This window comes from Phoxinus phoxinus (assembly GCF_949152265.1).
Source record: "Phoxinus phoxinus genome assembly, chromosome: 1".
In the NCBI taxonomy this organism is placed as follows: Eukaryota; Metazoa; Chordata; class Actinopteri; order Cypriniformes; family Leuciscidae; genus Phoxinus; species Phoxinus phoxinus.
In genome coordinates this window covers 15,539,211-15,560,266 of record NC_136876.1, presented here as the reverse complement: position 1 = coordinate 15,560,266, position 21,056 = coordinate 15,539,211, and the positions used below count along the sequence as shown (strand labels likewise).

The 21,056-nt window shown below is 40.8% G+C and overlaps 1 protein-coding gene across 1 annotated transcript in view; it reads left to right on the top strand.

The window, feature by feature from the left end:
• The window catches only part of adgrl1a (adhesion G protein-coupled receptor L1a), a 189,380-nt gene that overhangs the window by 120,528 nt on the left and 47,796 nt on the right, over positions 1-21,056 (top strand). The window lies entirely within an intron of this gene.

The following is a 21,056-nucleotide window of genomic DNA, read 5'->3' as shown; positions in this document are numbered from 1 at the left end:
GCTAATCGAATCATTATGGAACAGGAATCGTTAAATGGAGTCTCTAAGTAACTTTAATTCCTTTTGATTCCCATTCTTAGTCCCCCTTCTCTTCATTTCTCAAATGGTGTGAGTGAGTTAGACAGTGACGACTGGCCGCTGCCTTTTATACAGACAGTGTAACTGTGTCTGTATGTGTGAGATCACTTCAAAGACCTCAACTTCAGAACCTTAAACCCTCACAGGCTCAGAAAAGAGAGTCTCTTCCCATTTCTTTTCTTCACTGATCGCTCCATCCCTCTCTCCCCTGAGATCCCCCTCTTCAGATACTCCAGTTTGTCTTTTAGGAGACACAATGGGTCTCTGGGGGGGGGGGGGGGAGAAGCTGAGCTTCACACGTTTCTTGCGTGTTGCCGGCTACACGTTAGCGGTTGCCTCAGCGCTTATGTGTGTCAGCCACGGGTACAGGCTAACACTGCTAGCACATCCAGATCAGCGAGACAGACAAGCTGTCACTCACTGTCACACGCTGGCTGTCTCTCTGTCATACATACCAATGCTGTTCGCTTCACACATACAAACACACTCCGCCCAGAAAGAGAGAAAAAGTAGTAATTCTGTATTCTGTGCAAACACAAGTGCTGCTGGATATTTCAGCTAAAACCAGCATCAGATGGTTTAATGTACTTTGTAATTGGTCATTGATGGTCAATAGGTGATCTAAACTGGAGTAGATGGTTGATTAGATGCAAGCTAACTGTGCGTTCACACCGCCGCCGGCGAGAGCGCCAAAATTCGCTCTCGCCGCCCTGCCACCGACGCCGTGAGATTCGGGGACGCTCTGACGTAGATTTTAGAATGCGTGATTTTTTTTTATTACTTTATTTAAAGGAGCCGCAAAGCAAACAAGAACTGAACATAAATCAGTATCCTATTTTGTGCAGACTGGCCACACGTACGGTATAAGTTAACCTAATGAAATCTTTTAAATGTGAAAGTAACAAAACACCAACAATTTCAGACACCTTTTTCCATGTGTCGTTCTTTTTATTAATGTCCCTGTATGTAAACAGGGACAAGTCGTACAATAACGGGAAATCCGAAACAGAAATAATTAACTTTTCCTCCATTTTGCTTAGGAACTAATGTGGTCGGAACCAGGGCCGTCGCTGGTGGGGTGAAAGGTGGTGACAATTATAGGGGCCCCCGCTGCCCAGGGGGCCCCACAAAATCCAGCAGTTATACTATAGGGACACTATTGCATGAATAATTATAATATTTATTAGTTGTATGCCTGAGATTTAAAATGAAAACCACAAAAAAACATGCAACTTGGTTAAATATTTTTTCCAAATAGCTGCTTCTCTTACCTCCCTAAAAATGGTTTAGTCCGATCTATTTATTAGTTATTAATAAATACCCCGCCCCAGCTCGTGAAGAGAACCAATCAGAGTTGAGGCGGCATTGCCTGAAGACGTTAATCTGGTGGAACTGACTCACTGGAAAAATGTCGGGGAAAAGAAAATACAAATCTGGTTATCAGAAACGCCACGAAAAGAAGGAGAGGGAGGCCAGGAGAGTTGTTGGATCCCAGTCAATTAAAACCTTCTTTAACGCAGGTTAGTGTATTGTATTGTTATTTCGCTGAGAATCAGAAAACTACCGTCTTCTTTCACTTTTCATTAACGGGCGCGAGCGGCACTACAACCGACTGAATGATTAACGTTACGCGATTAAAATCCCTGTCCTTTTCACTATTGTAAATAACTTGACACGAGACACGACGCATTGCATTATGCATAATATGACCTGCTGGCTGGTGATGTGTTTATTAACTTACATCAAGAAACACGAATACAACTGCACTTGAATGAATAAATGTATGAGCTTTATTTAAATATTATTTTACCAGTTCCATATTATCTCTATTAAAATACATAATAAGATAAATCTTTTTTAAAACTTTGACTACATTCTTAAGACTGTTACTTACGTGGTTTGACCATACGGCAACATACGACGAAAAGGGTACTCCATAACGTCAATATGAGACGGAGACATAAGCGCACCAGCAGCGCCCCCTAACGGTACCCTAACCCATACCTAAACCTAACCATAACCTGAACCGTCTCATATTGACGTTATAGGGGTACCCTTTTCGTCGTATGTTGTCGTATGGTCAAACCACGTCAGTATGTGACGTTTTGAGATGAGACTGTGTTACAACCCATAAAACATTATTTTACCATTCCTTTTTTAAAAATTGGTTTTCTTATTATTTAAATTTTTTTGATTTATAGGCCTAACCTTTGATGACTTTACACCTCACTTCACTCCACTTCAAGCTTTTTGTTAATTTTTATTAGTTGTAATTTTATAGAATTTTAAGATACTCAAACTGCAAAAAAATGCCTTTCTTACTCAGTATTTTTGTCTTGTTTCCAGTCCAAATATCTCAAAATTCTTAAATCAAGATGCATTTACTAGATAAGTGAAATGCAATAAAATATTAAGTCTTGTTTCCTGTTGAAATAAATCAAATTTAAGTGAGTTTTTGCTTAAAACATGTCAAATAATCTGCCAATGGGGTAAGATAAATAAGGACATAATCAGTGACTTTGCCAACAAAAAGGTCAGACAATGGGATTTTGGTTTATCCTAGTGAAGTGACGTGTAAGGTCATCAAAGGTTAAAGATCAAACAAACCGATATACATATACTAAATACTTGTATAATTTTATTAGTTATTTCAATGTTAATTTTTGAAAGAAATTTCATTTATCTATTTAGGCCTATTTTCTTTTTATATTTAATGTTATATTTGTTTATTTTGCTTTTGCTGATGTTCATTAAAATCTTGATTTACATTTATTTGTTATCTGCTTTGTTATTTTGTAAGAAAACCCTAGTTACATGGGCCTCCATGCATATTGTACAGTACACCAACAATATATGAGTATGCATGCAGAAAATATATTGGTGGAGGGTGGTGGGGGGCCCACATCAATATTTTTTCAGGGGGCCCCGGATCCTCTAGCTACGGCCCTGGTCGGAACCAAAGTTTACAGGATTGTGTTCTCTGGTATCCTCTCAGGCGGAGGACTTCTACATGCCGATCGGTTGCCGCTGGTTGCCGCCGAACCGCGTCATAGCTTATTACCATAAAGTTGACTTGATTTCAACTATTCTCGCCGCTCTCGCCGTCCAAGACGCGCCGCGCCTCCCTCGCCGGAGCTCTCCGCCGGCTCTCATTGAAAATGAATGGCTTCCGGCCACTTTGACGCTCTCGCCGCCGGCGGTGTGAACGCACAGTAACAGGGCTAAAAGTCTGGATACACGAGTGTAGGATTAATACTGTTGAACTAAATTCGTTCTACGGTCTACGGTACTGCCGACTATTTCAGATAAACCCCGCCCTATTTGGCATGTTAAATGATCACTTTATGTGCCGTGAGCGAAATCCAGTCATTTCAATAGGAATCCATGTAATCTGTATTTCGCGTGAGGGTGACATAGACTTCGCAGAGGGTTCAAGTTGGTCACACAGATTTGCTTGTAAACGTTTTGCTTGTAAACTTTCAGTGACTGTGCCTTAAGTGGGTCATAATCAGCATTTACGCTGATAGTCAAAAGTCCTGCTTTGTGAGACTTGGCTAAGATCAACCTTAGCTTAGATGACCTCTTACCAGCAACAAGCCATCTACCATTTTCCAAAAACCAGACTGACCACCTCAAACTTGTTTGACCTGTATTTATTGTTTTGTTCTTTTTTTACCAGCACGCAGTGGAAACAAAATGTTCCTCTGTTCTGCTTCCCTCTGTCTTTCTCTATTTTTTTTCTCTCTCCAACTTCTTCCGTACAATAATGGCCTCTCTCCTCCTCCCAGCCTGTTTCTGGTTCTCAGAAATGTAGCTCTGCCAAGCCGCATGGTCCCATGGACCGTAATCAGTGATTGGCAGCTAGATCTTGATGGATTTAGTGAGTAGAAGCGATAAGTGGTCAAGCTCTATGAGAGAGAAAGAATAGCTCGCTCACCGGATCCCAGCTGAGCCAGGACTAGCCCCTTTAGGTTCAGAGAGAAATCACCCATTCCTTTTCCACCATTTTCCTTCTCTCTCTTTCTCTCTTCTTCATCACTGCATCAATCTGTGTCTGTTTTAAACTCTTTTTTTCCTCCTTACAGCTGCAGAAGACTCCAGTGCACTTTGAAATATGTTCAAAATGGCATACTAGCATACATCTTACTGCACAGTATATACTACATAGGCCTATATACAAATATAGTATGCACACAGCTTGCAGTATGCAACGATGATCATTTCAAACCTTAGCACACTAAATCATTGTCACGATTATGTTATGAGTGGCATACAATGAATTCAGTTTGAAAATAATTCATTAATAAAATAAAATATTATATGACAGTCTGATCAAAAATTAGAAGATTGTTTTTCTTTTTAAATGAAGACCGCTACTACACAAGTTTACGCCAATGTTCTCTAACACCAACTTTATGCTTTTTGAATTGCAGCCTGACACATTTCGCAATGCATTACAAATGAAATAGATTTTATGCACTAGAAGTGTTTGTGTAACCGAACCTACTTGACCCGCTCCGAGTGGGATTCGAAACGGAGTCCCCAGCGTTGGTGGTGGGAGTGCTAACTGCGTAGCCTCTAGCGTCAGTCGCTAACGCGCCTTTAACTACCATCTAAACTCTCACTCCCATCCGGGTCACGGCACCAAATATAACCAGTCCTACTCAACCCACTCTATGAGTGGGATTCGAACTGGATTCGAAGTGGGGTCTGCAGCGTTGGAGGCGGGCATGCTAACAAGGACGCAGCCTTTAGCGTCAGTCGCTAGCATGCCTCTTGAGGCCAAGGGGTGAGGTTTACATGCACAGCTCTTAATGACCTATGTCTGTTACACTCCTTCCCACCTAAACCTTACTCCCATCAGGGTCACAGCACCAAATATAACCAGTCCTACTCGACCCGCTCCGAGTGGGATTCAAACCAGGGTCTCCAGCGTTGAAGGTGGGCGCAATAACAAGGATGCTGAAGACCGCATCTACTAACATCAATTGTCAATCGCTATCACACCATTTTGGGCTTAAACAAATTCCGCTATAACACAACCTTGTAGCAGTGCTAAGAACTTGCGTTGCATTATGAATTATAGCTTGAGACATTTCGCAATGTGTGACAAATGAAATAGAACTTGCATACTAGAAGCATTTGCATTCACATACTAGTTCATTGTACATGTTTGACCTACAAATGCTCATTATAACACAAACTTGTGGCAGTGTTAAGAACTTTTGTTGCATTATAAATAAATTATTTTGCAATGTGTGACAAATTAAATATAATATGCGTACAGGAAGCAGTTGCAAGCATTCACATACTTGTGCATTGCACTTTTTGGGCCTAAAAATGGAAGTCCAGTTCTTTGCATTATGGAATACATTATAGCACACAATGTGCTCTGTTGCACACACTTTGGCAAAATCTAGGTACTTCAAGCGTAAATGTGCATACTCCGCACAGTGTACATACTGCATACTGCAAAGCTAGTATGAGTACTATGCCATTTCGAACATACCTCATGTTCTCTCTCACAGCAGCCCAAAGATGCAGAAGTGCGGATAGAGGAAAGACAGACGGATGGAGGGGAGAGGGGGCAATGGAGGGGAAGCGAAGGGGGGGCGGGGTCCGTGTGACTGGGGGAAGTGTACGTGTGTCATGTGACAGGAAGAATGTAAGGGGTTTCACAAAACTTTGTGAAAGCAGTTGAGGCCATTCTCCCCTCTCATTACTCACTCGAGTCATCCTCTCTGTAAAGAGACTACATCACACTGACAGAATGCCATGATTTGAGAAAGGATAGCCTTTTATTTAATCTCAATTTTCTCTTTTTTCCTGCACCTGTTTTTCTTTCATTATCTTCACTCTCTCTCTCTCTTTCGCTCTTTCTTTTGCTCTCCCTGTCTTCTCTCTCTTTTTTCCGATGCTTGAATAGAAGTGGACCAAAAAGGTAAAGACCACAATGAACATAAAAACCACAGCTCGCTCCGCCCGCCCTCCTCCTCCTCCTCCTCCCCTTCCTCTTCCGTTTCCTTTCCTTCCCTCATCCCCTTCTCCTAACCCAGCACCTTGTGTAGTGCTCATGTTTGATGTTTATATCCCTCCTTCTCTCTTTCTCTCTCTCTATTGTTTTCTCTCTTTCTTTTCTCTGGCTTATAACCGAACCTCCTTCCAGATTTGGTTCTTGTTTCAGATAACACAGACACGCGCCATCATATGTACGGTCCTGCATACACGCACTAATCCCTGTGCACAGAAGACCTCATGCATGCATATCGAACGCGCACGCACGCAACTCTCACTTGAGGAAAAGCAGCAGAACTCCACCAGCTGTCCTGCTAAAAGTTCCAATTAAGTCTATTTGAGAAATTAATAACCATCCTTTAATCTGATCACTTCTACCCCAAGGGAAACACGCTCTCCTAAATGCGGCACATGTACGCGTGCACGCGCTCTATTCTTTCTCTCTCGCGCGCACTCGCACAAGCCACTTTACGTCGAGCGTTTCTCCGTTCTACTTTTCTGTTGGACAGGAAGTCATTTCTCCCACTAAACCCATATCCTCAGCCGACACGCGCACCCATCTGTGCAATTCCACCCTCTCTCATGCACCATCATTTATTCATTCCTCTATTGTTTGCGATTAATTTTGTATCTGTCCTTCCAGATCCAAAGCGACTCCTCCATACAGTTTGAGACCTTTTTGTTTTTTTTCTTCCAGACCCTTTTTTTGTTTTTTTTTATGTCTTCCTTCCTTCCTTCAGGATAACCCCTATGTTTTGTCTGTGCTATTTTGGATTAGAGTAACGATTTGTAGAGCTGGTAACTGCCCGACCCCCTGCCAAATTCTCTCTCCCATTTCCAGGTGCTTCAATGTCTCTCTTTACAAGCTTTCTCTTTTTCGCCATGTCACGTTCTCTCTCTTTTTTCATCTGTATTCTGGTTCCTCTCCTCTCGGTTGATATCCTTCCAAATTCTCATGTGTTCATCACAAGCAGCCACAGGTTTTCTGAGCCTACCTCAGACACTCCCTCCTCTCTAATTTGTTGTCTGCCAGTGGCGTCATTCTTCTTTTTAATCCCTTCTGTTTTGTTGTCTGCTCTTGGACGCTGCTCAGTGGCGTCTGTAGCAGTCGCTCCCTCCCCGTGGTGTGTCCGTACGTGTCCAAAGGGGAGGGTATGGCGACAGTTGGCGTCTCTGTAAGATGGCTGCTTTGTTAGGCAGAGCTGGTTCCACTCACGCGTCATCTCTCTGTGGTGCCAATCACCTCACAGCCTGATTCAGTTCAGCCAGCCAATCACGGAGATTCAGGGCTGCTGTACTTGATCCTCTTGCCAGTCTCCTGAGGACTCAGTTTCAAACTTTTACAAGACTTGAACCGAGCTTGAACCAGGCATAATTCAGCCCCATATCATCTACAGCTGGCTATACGATTTGAACGATTTGTTCCAAACCCTAGTGAGGTGTCTTGTAACTGCTAAGGTCTCCACATAGGCAGCAACTGTAGTAGTACATCACAGTCTTGAACTTGATTTGCTGCTTGCTATTGTAAGTCAATTGCAGGTGGTATTAGGTGGGTATATATCTAGGATGGGAAACGTCGGTCCTGGAGTGCTGCTGTCCTGCAGAGTTTTGCTCCAACCCTAATCAAAAACACCTAAACAAGCTAATCAACGTCTCTAGGATTATTAAGGCCAAAGCCACATGAAGGCAAGCCTGCAACCTTAGCCAAAAAAAAAAGTGTAACCCCTGTTAACGTCGCGGGAAGGAATGAGACAAGAGCCTTTTTTTTTTTTTAATGAATGTCAATGTAGGAGAGCCTGAATAAATTGCTTTTGTGGGAAAATGGCTTATCATTTGGAATCGACAGCCCGTCAGCTAATCTTCAACATGTTTGGTCTTAAATAAAGTCTGTTTTATAAGAGAAGTCAAAGACAATTGTGCGACAGGTATGATTCAGTTTACGGCACTTTTCATTCATTTCTATGGTTTCCGCAAACAGTGATTGACTGTCGTACAACTCCGAACGAAATTCAATGACGTCGAGGCCGTAATGTGATTGGTTATCAAGGCACATGTGATGCAAGGTAGCCGTTACGCTTTCTCCAATGGTAAAGCCACTATCTTACAATAATAAGACCATCTCTGCTAAGGTTACAGGCAGGTGAGTTGGAGCTAGTCTCTGCAGGACATCGGCACTCCAGGACAGACATTGCCCTCATAGGTACTGTAAAGGGTTAGTTCACCCAAAAATAAAAAAATGATCCCCTAATTTAGGCCCTGTTTACACGAGAACGCTCACGGGTGAAAACGTAAAAATATTTTATCAGATGTGCCTTTCGTTTACACGGCGACGGCGTTTTGGGGGCTTAAAAACGCAAAAAAGTGAAACCACCCTCCAGAGTGGAAATCTTAAAAATGCCCCACTGTCGCGTTCCAGTCTAAAGGGTAAAAACGCAAAAGTCTACTAGGGAGAGAAGTAGAAGGAAGGTTGTACGCAGGCGCGCGGACTTGGTGTTGTTGTGTGGCAGTGCTTCACATTGCCACCTAGCCGCCTGGAGTGCATACTACATCAAATTTCACACACTTTTGCGTCACCATATGCATACGCATACGCTAACCCTTTAAAAAAATCCTACCCACCCCAAACTTTTGAACATTTGAGTCCGCTAACAAACATAGGCTAAAAGCTTTTTAAGTATGCTAAATTATTTTGGACTCCTCAATGAATGCGGCCAACAGGGTGTAATGCCATGCTCCAGGGATTCTTTATTCATTTATAAATCGCAAACAATATTAAATTCAAAATGTAAAAAATCTTTTCCACGTTCACATTACCATAAAAATTTTAAGTTTGTATTCTGTGTTTTGAGCCAAGAGGTCAATTTATGACTTTGGAACCTCTGTTGGTTAAATGCGTTTCTGTTATACGAATTAGCTGATCAGAGTTCACTAAACTTGAACTTTAGTTTACATTCCAACTCACCCACATATGCATGGATATGAATGGAAATTAACATGAAGTCCAGTGTGGTTGCACATTAACACTCCCTCACACATATTTATGCAAATATCACTTGAGACTTTCACAGACCTACAAAGTTTACCGTTAGCATTTATGCTAAGCTAATGACTGAATACTCCAGTGAACATAAAATACAGTCTTTTAAATACTTTTCAGTTCTTTAACTGTATTTATTACTCAGTTCTCTGGGTTACTCATTGTGATATTCTGTGGTTAACTATTTTTATGCAATTATGCTAATCTGAATAATTGACTTACGCAACTGATTTCCTACATAGCTGTGCAAGTTTTGTCTCTCGTAGCACTTTGCAGTCAATATTCAAGTCCATTTATTGATGTATTTGTTAAGTGTAATACGCTGAATAACACACAGTTCGCCAGTCGTTATCACAAAATAAACCCTGACAGGGTTATCAGGAGGACCCAATTGACATTTCTTTGGAATTTTCCTAAAGCTCATTGCAATGGATTCTGGTATTTACATCTGCAATTTACACAGCCAAAATGATAGAAGTGTCACAAAACGTATGCGTACAAATGTTGTCTAGATAGGTAGCTCACCTAGGGTTTGGACTGAGCAAATCTGTTACTTCCTGCCCATATTTTTTTTGGCCCTTTACATGTGAATTCTCCTGGCTGCACCATTCATAAACACATGTGTGAGTGTTTGTGCACCCTGTTCTGTCTCTGTTTTTGTGGGAATGAGTACTAAACTTGTTCTGAGACCTGCACCTCAGTGTGAATCTTTCAATCCGCTGACGCTGACATCAGTTTACACATCTTCGATGTCGGCCCTCCATTTTGTTTCCTCCCCATGGTGCTGTTGGCGAGTGTTGTTGTGAGAGTTCTGCCCTACATTTCAGATTGTTCTTACCTGCAATCATGCCACAGCGGACAGCCGGCCCCCCCTCTATCCCTTCTTCCGCCGCTTTATCTGTCCTCTCGCTCTGCTGCTAATTATTTTCTCTATCCTCTATCTATTTCATTAACAGTTAACAATTATTTTCATTAACAACATTGTCTTGACCACCCACCCGCCCCGTCTTTGTTTATTAACACTCGTTGGTTTAAGGATCGATTAATTGTCTGATTATGGAGTCATGGGAAGTGCCTCGATGCTGTTGTGCTCAGGGTTTGTCTTTGTTTGAGACACACACACACACACACACACACACACACACACACACACACACACACACACACGCGCGCACACACACACACACACACACACACACACTTTTTTCTCTCCTCTTGGCTAGTGTTTAAGGGATAGTTCAGGTAAAAATAAAAAGAAGTTATCTTGCAGAATCTCCAAGCTTCTCTTCTCCATAAGAAACTCAAAGGTGACCACGGCTTTCCATTGGACCTCATTCACTTTAATTGTATGGAAAAAGCAGCCTGGACATTCTGCTAAACATCTTCTTTTTTGTTCCCGGTTTTGCATTTATTTATTTTTGTGCTGAGCAACGTTTAATTGCGATTCATCGCATCCAAAATAAAAGTTTGTGTTTACGTGATATATGTGTGTGTACTGTGGATAATTATTTTGTATATATAAATACACACATATGCATGTATATATTTAAGAAAGGTTTGCATGTATATACTGTATATATGTTTATACATAATTTATATTATTTATTCAAATATATATTTTATATGTAAATAACACATTTGTATTAAATATATACATGCACGTGTATATTTATATATACAAAATACACAGTACACACAGATATATCATGTAAACACAAACTTTTATTTTGGATGCGATTAATTGCGATTAATCGTTGCCCGGCACTAATTTATTTATTTCAGTAACCGAAAATGAGTTTTAAGAGTTTAACTTTTAGTCTAGGATAACCACTGGTTTCAACGTAAATGATCTCAGAATTTAGATTTTTGGGTGAACTATCCCTTTAATACCTGCCAACATATCAAGTATAATCCACGCACACACATTGTCTCACAAGCTGGGCAGCCACTCGGCTGGGTAGTAAGGGAGATAGGAGATCGTCTGTGTGCACTTGTGCATGTGCATTGTTAAAGCTAAAGAGCCAAAGCGTACGCAGGTGGTCACGAATTTCAATGAGTGTGTAATGTGATGTAATTCAGATACAGATAGACTGTTCTGGACTGACAGCGCTGCTGTGAGAACAGACTCCGGGGACAGAACGCAAACCCTACATAACAAGGACATCCCAACTGTCCCCGTAATTCTACAAACATTTGTAAATTTTTCAGTTTTCTGTGAGGGTTCGTTTAGAGATTTATAGAGGGTTAGCCGGTAGAAAATATAATTAGCTTAGTATACCGACATTTGTGTCCTGGCATTGTGTTGACGATTGTACAGGCATTCAAATTTAATTAAAACTGACATATAGATGGGCTTTATACAGTAAGCCTGTGTGTGTGTGCGTGCGTGTTTTTGAAGGATGTGGATGTTATTGAGGTGTGTGTATGTTTTGGCCTCTATCTGTGTTTGCGTGTACATGTACGTGGAATAAACGTAGCACATGTTTTCTGTCTTGCTGCTAACCTCTTGCTGTCCAGGACACAATCTGGGAGCCCTTCTAGCCTTTACCGAATTAACTCAATCCTAATTCTCATTTCACAGGAATAACCTTTGACCCTTCGCCTTTTTCCATCCCTCTCTCTGCTTCCAAGCACACAGCAACACTTCTTACAACCTTTAACTGTCTTTCTCTCTTTCTCGCTCACATTCAGATGCACAAAACGGCAGTTTTACACCTACCTCTCTGTCTACATCTGTCTCTCTCTCTTAAAAACACACACTGATGCTCATCCACATTCTTAACGCATCACTGCTGACGTAGAAAATAAGCGCACAGCAACCCATTCAGATTTGAAGGGGATGCCCAGTGCCACACAGAGCTCTGCCCCCTGTTGGCAGCACTTTTGTACCTGCCAGTAACAGGTGTAGGATTCAATTAAGCAGCATGTTCTCAGCAGTGAGGCCAGACAGTTAGACGCCACTGCGGGAAGGCCTGAATCTCACACACACGCACACACCTGACTACACGCAGTAGTGGATGTAGTATTGTACTTTTTTTTTTTAGATTGTGCCTTGGAGATGATTTTCACTCTCATTTTTTTTAGACTCAAATATTGTCTATAAATATTATGAATAGGCCTAAGCAAGTTAAATAATTAATGTATCAGAGTGCTGAGGTGACTTTTAAGTAATGCGTCAATAAAGTATCAACTTTGCCTCAGGTGTTTCTCTTAAATTAAGAAAGAACATTTGAGGAAATTATTGACGCACAGTAAGAGTTCAGATCTATTTAGATCTAATGTGGAAAGCTCAGATATTTTAGTCTTAGAAGAATTATTGAGATCACATATCTGAGTCTTGATCGCAGACTTTGCTGTCTTACCAGAGGAAAATTGTACTGCTCAAAGGATGCTCTTTCATGCCTCGGGAGACTTTAATTGTGTTCTTTGATTTGTATTAACATGTCTAAGAGGAGGTGTTGAGAAACATTTGATGAGTTGATATTGAGTTCATATCTGATTGCTATATCAGATTTTGCTGACATAAGAAAGTTTTACTTATGAGAGGTCATGTTTCTGAGGGACTTGTTAGGGATAGTTCACCCAAACGCACCCTCATGACATTCCAAAACTGTACGACGTTCTTCTGTGTAACATAAATTGGAAATCAATGGTCGCCAAAACTGTTTGGTATTTTTCAAAATATCTCCTGGAACTAATATAATTTTCACTTTATGATTAAGTTTTCAGTTATGTATCAATTTCATTTCCAAGGTTTCTTAGAATAACAGACATAAATGAGACAATTGCTCATTAACAGTATCAGTATAAAATAATTTAAATGAATGTGGATAAATATTCAGATATTGGATCAGAAATGTTTAAATTCATATTTTATTTTGGTATCTGAGCACAGTTTGAGACATTATTGAGATGTCTGAACTGTATAAGCTATGGACACGTGCGATTTCTGAGGTCTTTTGTCCAAGTGAAAAAGTCCAATCCCTAAACAGATGTCTCCATTTCATCTATATACTTTCTAGGACTGTGTTTCTAAACTGGTGGGTCGCAAGACGTTTTGAGTGGATCGTGGAAAGTGTGCAGTCAAAGAAACAACAACAGCAATACAATGTAATTCTAAATGTTTGTTCTGAATTGAGACTTTTATTTTGAAAGACATGCGTGGCAGCTGTTGACTCTTCTTTTTCTTTTTTGGAGTAACTGAACTGTGCCTTTAAATGTTTTTTTTTTTCGGTTGACTTTTCTGTCAGATGCATTTTAAGGAAAGAGTTCCTGAGAAAAAACATGTTGTCCTGATTCAGCATCTGCAGTCAGATTAGATGTTTTCAGGCTATTTGTCAGTGTCATTATTCTAATGTCATTTTCGTAACTTGTTACTAAACTAAAGTCGCATTTCATTAAAAATGTACTTTCCTGTCCTGTCAGATGTTTAACTGTGCTTGTAGTGCACTCTTCAATTGCGCTCGCTGTATATCACTTCACCACATATACGTATAAAGAGCAAAAGAAAATACAAGCATGCAACAACATACTTACGTTGTCAATTAGTAAGTCATGAAATTACCAAAAAGTACCAATTATTAAAGGTACAAAATGTATGAATTTTGTATCAAAATATCCCAAAAACATTTGCACAGTGTTACTTGTGTACTTACATTATCTTAAATGTTTCCAAGAATTTGTAAATTCAAAGAAATTCGCAATTTAAAATTGTATATAGTGCCCGTCACGTGCCTCATGTCAATGACAATTGTCAATATCCGCGTTATCCCTGGTTTACGCTTGTACTGCCATAGCAAGACAGACGTGGACAACAGCGTAACGTCTAGCGGCACGCTGTTGTTGTTTCGTTCAAACATTATGGACCATGCCAAGCAAAAGACTTTGGGACAAAAGGAGAAATAAAACGAGGATCAATATCGGTGTGGCGTTTTCGAGATGCCGAGAGCTCCACGTCCGCGACAAACTTCGACTTGACAGAGTCAAGCATGTACTCTCTTAGATGTACTCATGTACTCTAGCTCTTGCATGTACTTTTTTTAGACATAAAACGAATCCATGTTATAAAGCTCAACATGATAAAATGTTAGAATATGATCAGTATGTTATTCTAATGTTGATCTAGCTTACTGCTAGTCTCTTACAGCCAACAAACTAACACATAGAATAACATTATAACTTTCAACAATCTCAATGCAGTTTAGTGTAATAGTGTAGTCTTAGGGATGCACCGATACCGACATTACTCTGGTGTCGGTCCGATACTGTGCTCACATACTCATAATACTACCCCTATACAACCGCACCCGATACCGCTTTAAGGGGCCGTTCCCATATCGCTTCTAAAACGCGTGGGAAGCGTGGCCGCAGCGCTTTTTCCTTCTTTCCACAAGGGCTTATGCTCTCGTGGCGTCTGTCGTTGCTATGCAACCATGAACATAGGCCTGGAAAAACAAGCGCGCCGCACCGCATGCTCAGCGCGACCGTTTTGCTTCTATTATGAGCGCGCTGCTGCACGCCTACATTTGAAATAGCGAATTTGCACGTGCAAAAAATGCGATATGTGAACGGCCCCTTATGGCAATGAGACATTAGCCTAACGTCTCGTCAGTTGAGCAGATAGTCGGAGGAGTAATGTCAGCCATTTGGAAATATTTTAAGATAAGCGATGATGATAAAAGTAGAGCAAACTGACTACAGTTTCAAGAGGAGGGGTGAGAAATAGCTCCTTTAACACAAGCAATTTGATTATACAAGTTGTAATTACTTTGTTACAGTCAGAAAGTAAAAATCATCTGATGAAAATAAAACATTGTAAGAAGAACTGTATGGTATTATTAAGTAATCATATCGGTACTTGGTATCGGCAAGTAAGTACTTAATGTGCTTAATGTACTTACTAAGCAAGTAATGTAAGTACTTGTACTTGTACTTGGTCTGAAAAAAAGTGGTATCGGTGTAGACCAAGTGAAACAGCGCTGCGTTACCTCACAATTTTATTTTATTTTTGTTACATAACCTGACACATATTAGTAGTATTTCAGCTTTTGCTGGTAATTCGGTAGAACGAAATGTCCTCATTCCTTTATATCCGCGGGACTTGCGTGTGACGCTGATATCTGTCTCTAATTAGCAATCGCGACCTGCTTCATACCACAGTCATGTTAAAAAACATGAATGTAGTCACTTATCCATAAACATTATTTACCATAAACATTATTAGATCCATCGGCATGACGACAAGTTCCATAATTCCGCTTATTCACTACGTCATCAATTTACAACTTTGTTGTTATAAGAGGTTAGCGACCCCTAGTGGCGAAAAAAATTACTTATTGTAGCTTCAATGTAACTGGTACTTCTTGTGTAAGCTAGGAAGGATTTGCATGTGGGTATGATGTTCATTTTATTCGCTTTCCCAAAATACCACTTTATTTTCACTTTGTATTATTTTGTATGTTTTTAAATGACTTTAGTGGCTCATACCAATTTACTAACTTTATGGTATTAACAAAGTTTGGGACTGTTTGGCCTACTTAATAGCCTTACCTTATACTGTTTATTCATCCGTGTTAGTCTTATTCTTACTGTTTAAGTGTATGTTAAGTAAAGTGGCACGCTTTAGGAAGTAGGAATTAGATAAATTTAAAAAATTGTGTCACGGCTTAAATCAGGGATAGGCAACTCCGGTCCTGGAGGGCCACTGTCCTGCAGAGTTTAGCTTCAGCCCTGATAACAACTCACCTGCCTGTATCTATTCTAGTAATCCTGAAAACATTGATTGCCTAGTTCAGGTGTGTTTCATTAGGGTTGGAGCTAAACTCTGCAGGACAGTGGCCCTCCAGGACTGGAGTTGCCTATCCCTGGCTTAAAGGATTAGTTCACTTTCAAAAAAGAAATTTGCTGATAATTTACTCACCCTGATGTCATCCAAGATATCCATGTCTTTCTTTCTTCAGTCGAAAAGAAATTAAGGTTTTTGAGGAAAACATTCCAGGCTTTTTCATTTAAGTCCATTCTGTGTAGAAAAATCCTGGAATGTTTTCCTTAAAAAACTAAATTTCTTTTCGACTGAAGAAAGAAAGACATGGACATCTTGGATGACATCGGGGTGAGTAAATTATCAGCAAAACATTTTTGAAAGTGAACTAATCCTTTAATGACCATGGGAAAATGAGGGTCCCATGGTCAAACCAGTTGAGAACCACTGGACTAGGAGACAAAATTTAGATGAAAATTGTGATATTTCTTTCTGTCCTAAGGGTGGATAAAGGGAACAGTAAAGGTGACTATGAAAACAACTATAATTGTTATAATAGTTCTGTCTATAGGTAAAAATCTAAAAAAAACTCTAGCACTATGAACGAGAGCACACAGAAGCCCAGCCAGCTTGGGTCTTTTAGTGTTTTATAGAGATGGAGGTGCTAATTCTCTTCTTACTCAGGGTTTAAACAGTAGGGAATTGGTTTCAGTCCTAGGTAAGTGTGACTTACCAGGACATTGGTTTTGCAGTGAACACCACAAGACATCGAGGTGAGAGCGGAGTAAAGTGACCTCAGCCTAGTGTAGATTGACAAGGATAATTGCACACTGTATGTTGGTCATTTTTCCAATAGTTTGGTATAGGATTGTGTTAAAATTCTTGTTTAAGAGAGAGAGCGAGCCAGAGCTCTGTATACAGTAGGGAACTGAGCTGCCAGAGAGCACAGGTCGGGTTTAATGAATTCTCTCAGGTCACACTGTGTGTGGGAGTGTGTGTGTTTCTGTGGACTGAAAAGTCCCACACATACACACTCGTTCCTATCTCGAGCCTCTGTAATTATCATATTCACCATAATAAGCCCTTTGTTACATCCCTAATAAAGGAAATAAAGAAGCTCTAGTCTAGAAAGGCATCTAGAAAGAGAGTGCCAAAGCCTTTATCTTAAATTAGAGCATGCTGAGCTGTTTGTGGATAGCAATCGCTTGAACGTTGACAGCACAGCAGCTGTAGTCGTTGCAGGGTGTGTGTGTGTGTGTGTGTGGGTGAGTTGCTTGTATCGCCCTCCATGTAGTTGAGCAGACACTTGGACAGGCCTCCGGGAGCTTTTCTCTGTGTAACCTAGATTACAGCCCCTGGCATTAATACTGCATAAAGAAAGCTTTAACCCTGTGACACGGTGTGGAGTTTTCAACCCGATGTGCCATGCTCAAATATTACTTCCTCCATAAACTCTGACTCACTGTCTATATAGGAACGACCATTCTTAGCCTGTTCTGTTCAATGACTGTTTGGGGAAAGTGTGTGCTTGTGTGTGTCTGATGTTGCATTTGTCCCAATTTCCGTTGAAACTGAGGGTACTCGTTCTTTGTTTTATGGGTCACCCATATAGAACAGGTCAATATAGTGTGTTGCCGCTCCTCTCAGGAAGGCACTGCCTCCCTGCTCTTAGATGAGTCTATTAATATGCTTTAGTTCAGAGATTCTGATTTGTTTGCTCCTCTTCATGGTTATTCTTTTAAATTGGCATTTTGGTATAAGTAGTCTAAATACTGGTGTATGTAATAGGATTGTCTTTGTATTTTGACGAGAAATTTTCAGACAGAGGTGGTTTAAATTTCACTGTATTGGTCCTGTAGAGAAAAAGTGGAATTTTGCTGCTTAACACAAGCTGCTTTATGCTGGTTAGGTCTGGCATATTGTGAGGATAAGTTGAACAGATAACCAAGAACTGTTGGTGAAGCAGGATAATGGATTATGATCTTTCTGGTAAACTTGATTGACCAAGATTGTGTAAGCTAGGCTGCTGTGATCACCAGCACGTGTGAAAGTTGCAAGTGTCTTTCGTACACGGCTTGCATTCTAATATTTGCCCAGTTTGACAGAATTTTTTGTTCAAGTTAATGCCATCTTCAGACATTAACTTAGGAAAACCCTGCTAGAAAAAAAGGTCATACCATCTTACGGTGATCAGTCTATGAAACCAACTATCATGCTACAAAATCCAACTTTAGCACTTTAAGGTTAAAGGCTGTTTATCATCTTGACCAAGATGGTCTACCAGAGCAAAAGCAGGTTCTCTGACTATCTAAACCAGTGTTCCCCAACCCTGTTCCTGGAGGCACACCAACAGCACATGTTTTCGAACTCTTCCTAATTAACCACACCTGATTCAACTCATCAGCTTCTTATAAACTCCAAGACCTGAAATGGATGGGTCAGATTAGACATGGGCTATGTTTACACGGAAACGATCTGAAGAGAAAACGCAAAAGTGCCGTTGCGTTATCACTTTTTTTTTATGGGGGGGAAATCTGCGTGCATATGGTGATGCAAAAGTGTGTGAAATTTGATGTAGTATGCACTCCAGGCGGCTATGTGGCAGTCCACACAACAACACCAAGTCCGCGCGCCTGCGTACAACCTTCCTTCTACTTCTCTCCCTAGTAGACTTTTGCGTTTTTACCCTTTAGACTGGAAACGAAAGGCACATCTGATAAAATATTTTTACGTTTTCACCCGCGAGCGTTCTCGTGTAAACAGGGCCTTTGGCTAATGTGACAAAATGTGTACTGTTGATGTGACTTCAGGAACAGGGTTGAGAAACCCAATCTAAACTACCTTGACTAGCTTGGACCATAGCCATGCAGTTTACCAGGTGGTGAAACTATTCGTACAACATGATTTTTCTGGTTAATCTGACTGAGCAAGACAGTAATACTGGTCAAGTTAGTTATGAAGCTTGGTGAGATTAGCACCAACATGGTGAAGCTATACTCATTTTCTTAGCAGGGCATTGCTAAGAAGAGCTAGTGCTTATTTCTTCTACATTATGGTTATGGGATTTTTTACTGCTCCTTCAGGATGAAGACTGCACTTGATAGGTTAAAAAAATATAAATCTTAACCTGGATGTATTTCTATAGCTACTGTCCAAATTATAACAATTATCTGTAATGTGGTGTGCATGAATGTCTGTTTCTGTGTTCATGTATATAATTTACTAATTACAAAAATCCTTTCAGTTTGTCTTTCAGTTTCTCATTATTGGTGTATATGTGTGTGATTGTGTAGCAACAGTAAGTACTGGCTGTCTGGGACACACATAGCCTATGGCAGGAAAACCCCACTAGCTTATCCCCCCTCCCTCCTCCCCCTTGAGATGTCCTCACCATCCATACATGCTCACAGCTCTCCCTTGTGACATCACAGTACTGATGATGTCTGCTTTCTTTTTCCATAGACACCCCCAGCTCCCTTTCCCCACACCCCCAAGCAGTAGATATATTCTCTCAGGTCCAATGCCCTCTCAGTCTGAGAGTGAGAAACTGCGTCAGCCAGCTAATTCACACCAATCCCAGGTGAACAACCTTGTTCAGAGTACAGAGATACATGGATACAGATTGGTGTGTGTATGCGTGTGTGTGTCTTGATCAAGTACTCCGAGCACATAAAAGTTGAGCACTGCAGTTGTTTTTGTACATGACTGGCATCCCAACATTTGTCCTTATTCAACATTAAATACAAAAAATATATATTTTGACATTACAGCAGTCCTTTGTGTCAGAGCAAATACCAACTTTATACAGAGGCTCAGTCTCAAATGTAAGCCTTAATGTGGGTTACATTAGTTTTCTATAGATAATAGAGTATTCCATTGGTCATTTTAGGTTTCAAAAGGGTCACAATGCGTGGTCCCTTTAAGACTGCTAGGTACCCTCAGTGCTTATTTTTGCAGAGCCTCCTTGCACTGGTGTGGACTTCCCAGTGCAATATTACCCAACAGCCCATGTGTTCACATATATATTATATTTAAAGGGAGACTGCGATTGGGCAACCAATTGGGCTATTGATGTAAGAAAACCCTGCTGGAAATTTAGTGACATACCAGTTGAAGGTGGACAGACTGATTTGTTGCTGGATTAAGTGATCTATTAGGTCTAACTTCCTTGTTCAAGATGGTCTACCGAGTTTAAACCAGGTCCATTCGGTGATGGTGCATCTGATGAATCACTGTTTTCCAAGTCTGGTCATGGGCTACCCCTAAACACTGCACATGTTGACTCTCTAGTCCAAAACACCTGATTCAACTCAGTTATTGGTAGTGACTCCAAGACATGAAGCCTAGCGCAAGTTCTGCCAGGAAGACTCAATCGTTCACGTCACTTATTACCTTCTCATCTATACAATCATATCCTAATAGCCCGCATAAAAGTGTGGTACTTACACTTGTCTGAGTTCGCAGATGCTGTCGCTTCAACCACCTCCGTCCTCCCCAACCACCACCAAGTCGGGACCTTAACACCCCCCCCCCACCCCCACCCCCCCCTCAGAATGCGAGCTACGGACGGGGCCTACGCCAAAGAACTTGATTGTTTGCTGAGCTCTTAAATAAATGTTCATTGTCACAGTATTAATTATCCCTAGTCTTTCTGGTAGAACTGAAATGGTGTTAGATAAAGGTGACATCCAAAATGTGTACTGTTCTGGATAATCCAGGATTATGGTTGGAAAACACTGCGCTAAACAATCTAGACCAGCTTGGACCAGCTAATGACCATTGACCGATTTGAAATCAGTTAGCATCAGAACCTGGTTTCCCTCCTGGTGGAACAGGCCAACAGACTTACTGCAATTCCTATGTGGTTTACCAGCTCTGACCAGTTTGACAAAGATGGTCTAGAGGCTTGAAACCAGGTACACCAGTCAGACGTCCAGCTAACAAACCGTCTATTCCAATTTAGACCGATTAATGACCACAAATGATTGGTCAATCTTGAAACAATGTAAAATCAGTTACCATCACAAGCTGGTGATTTTCCAACAGGGAAGATGAAGTGGGGCAGGGTTTAAAAAAATGATTCCCAGCAATATATGAGCACAAGCAGCCAGGATTGTGTCATCTCCCCTCACCAGCCTTTAGTCCAGTGTGCAGATACTTGACTAA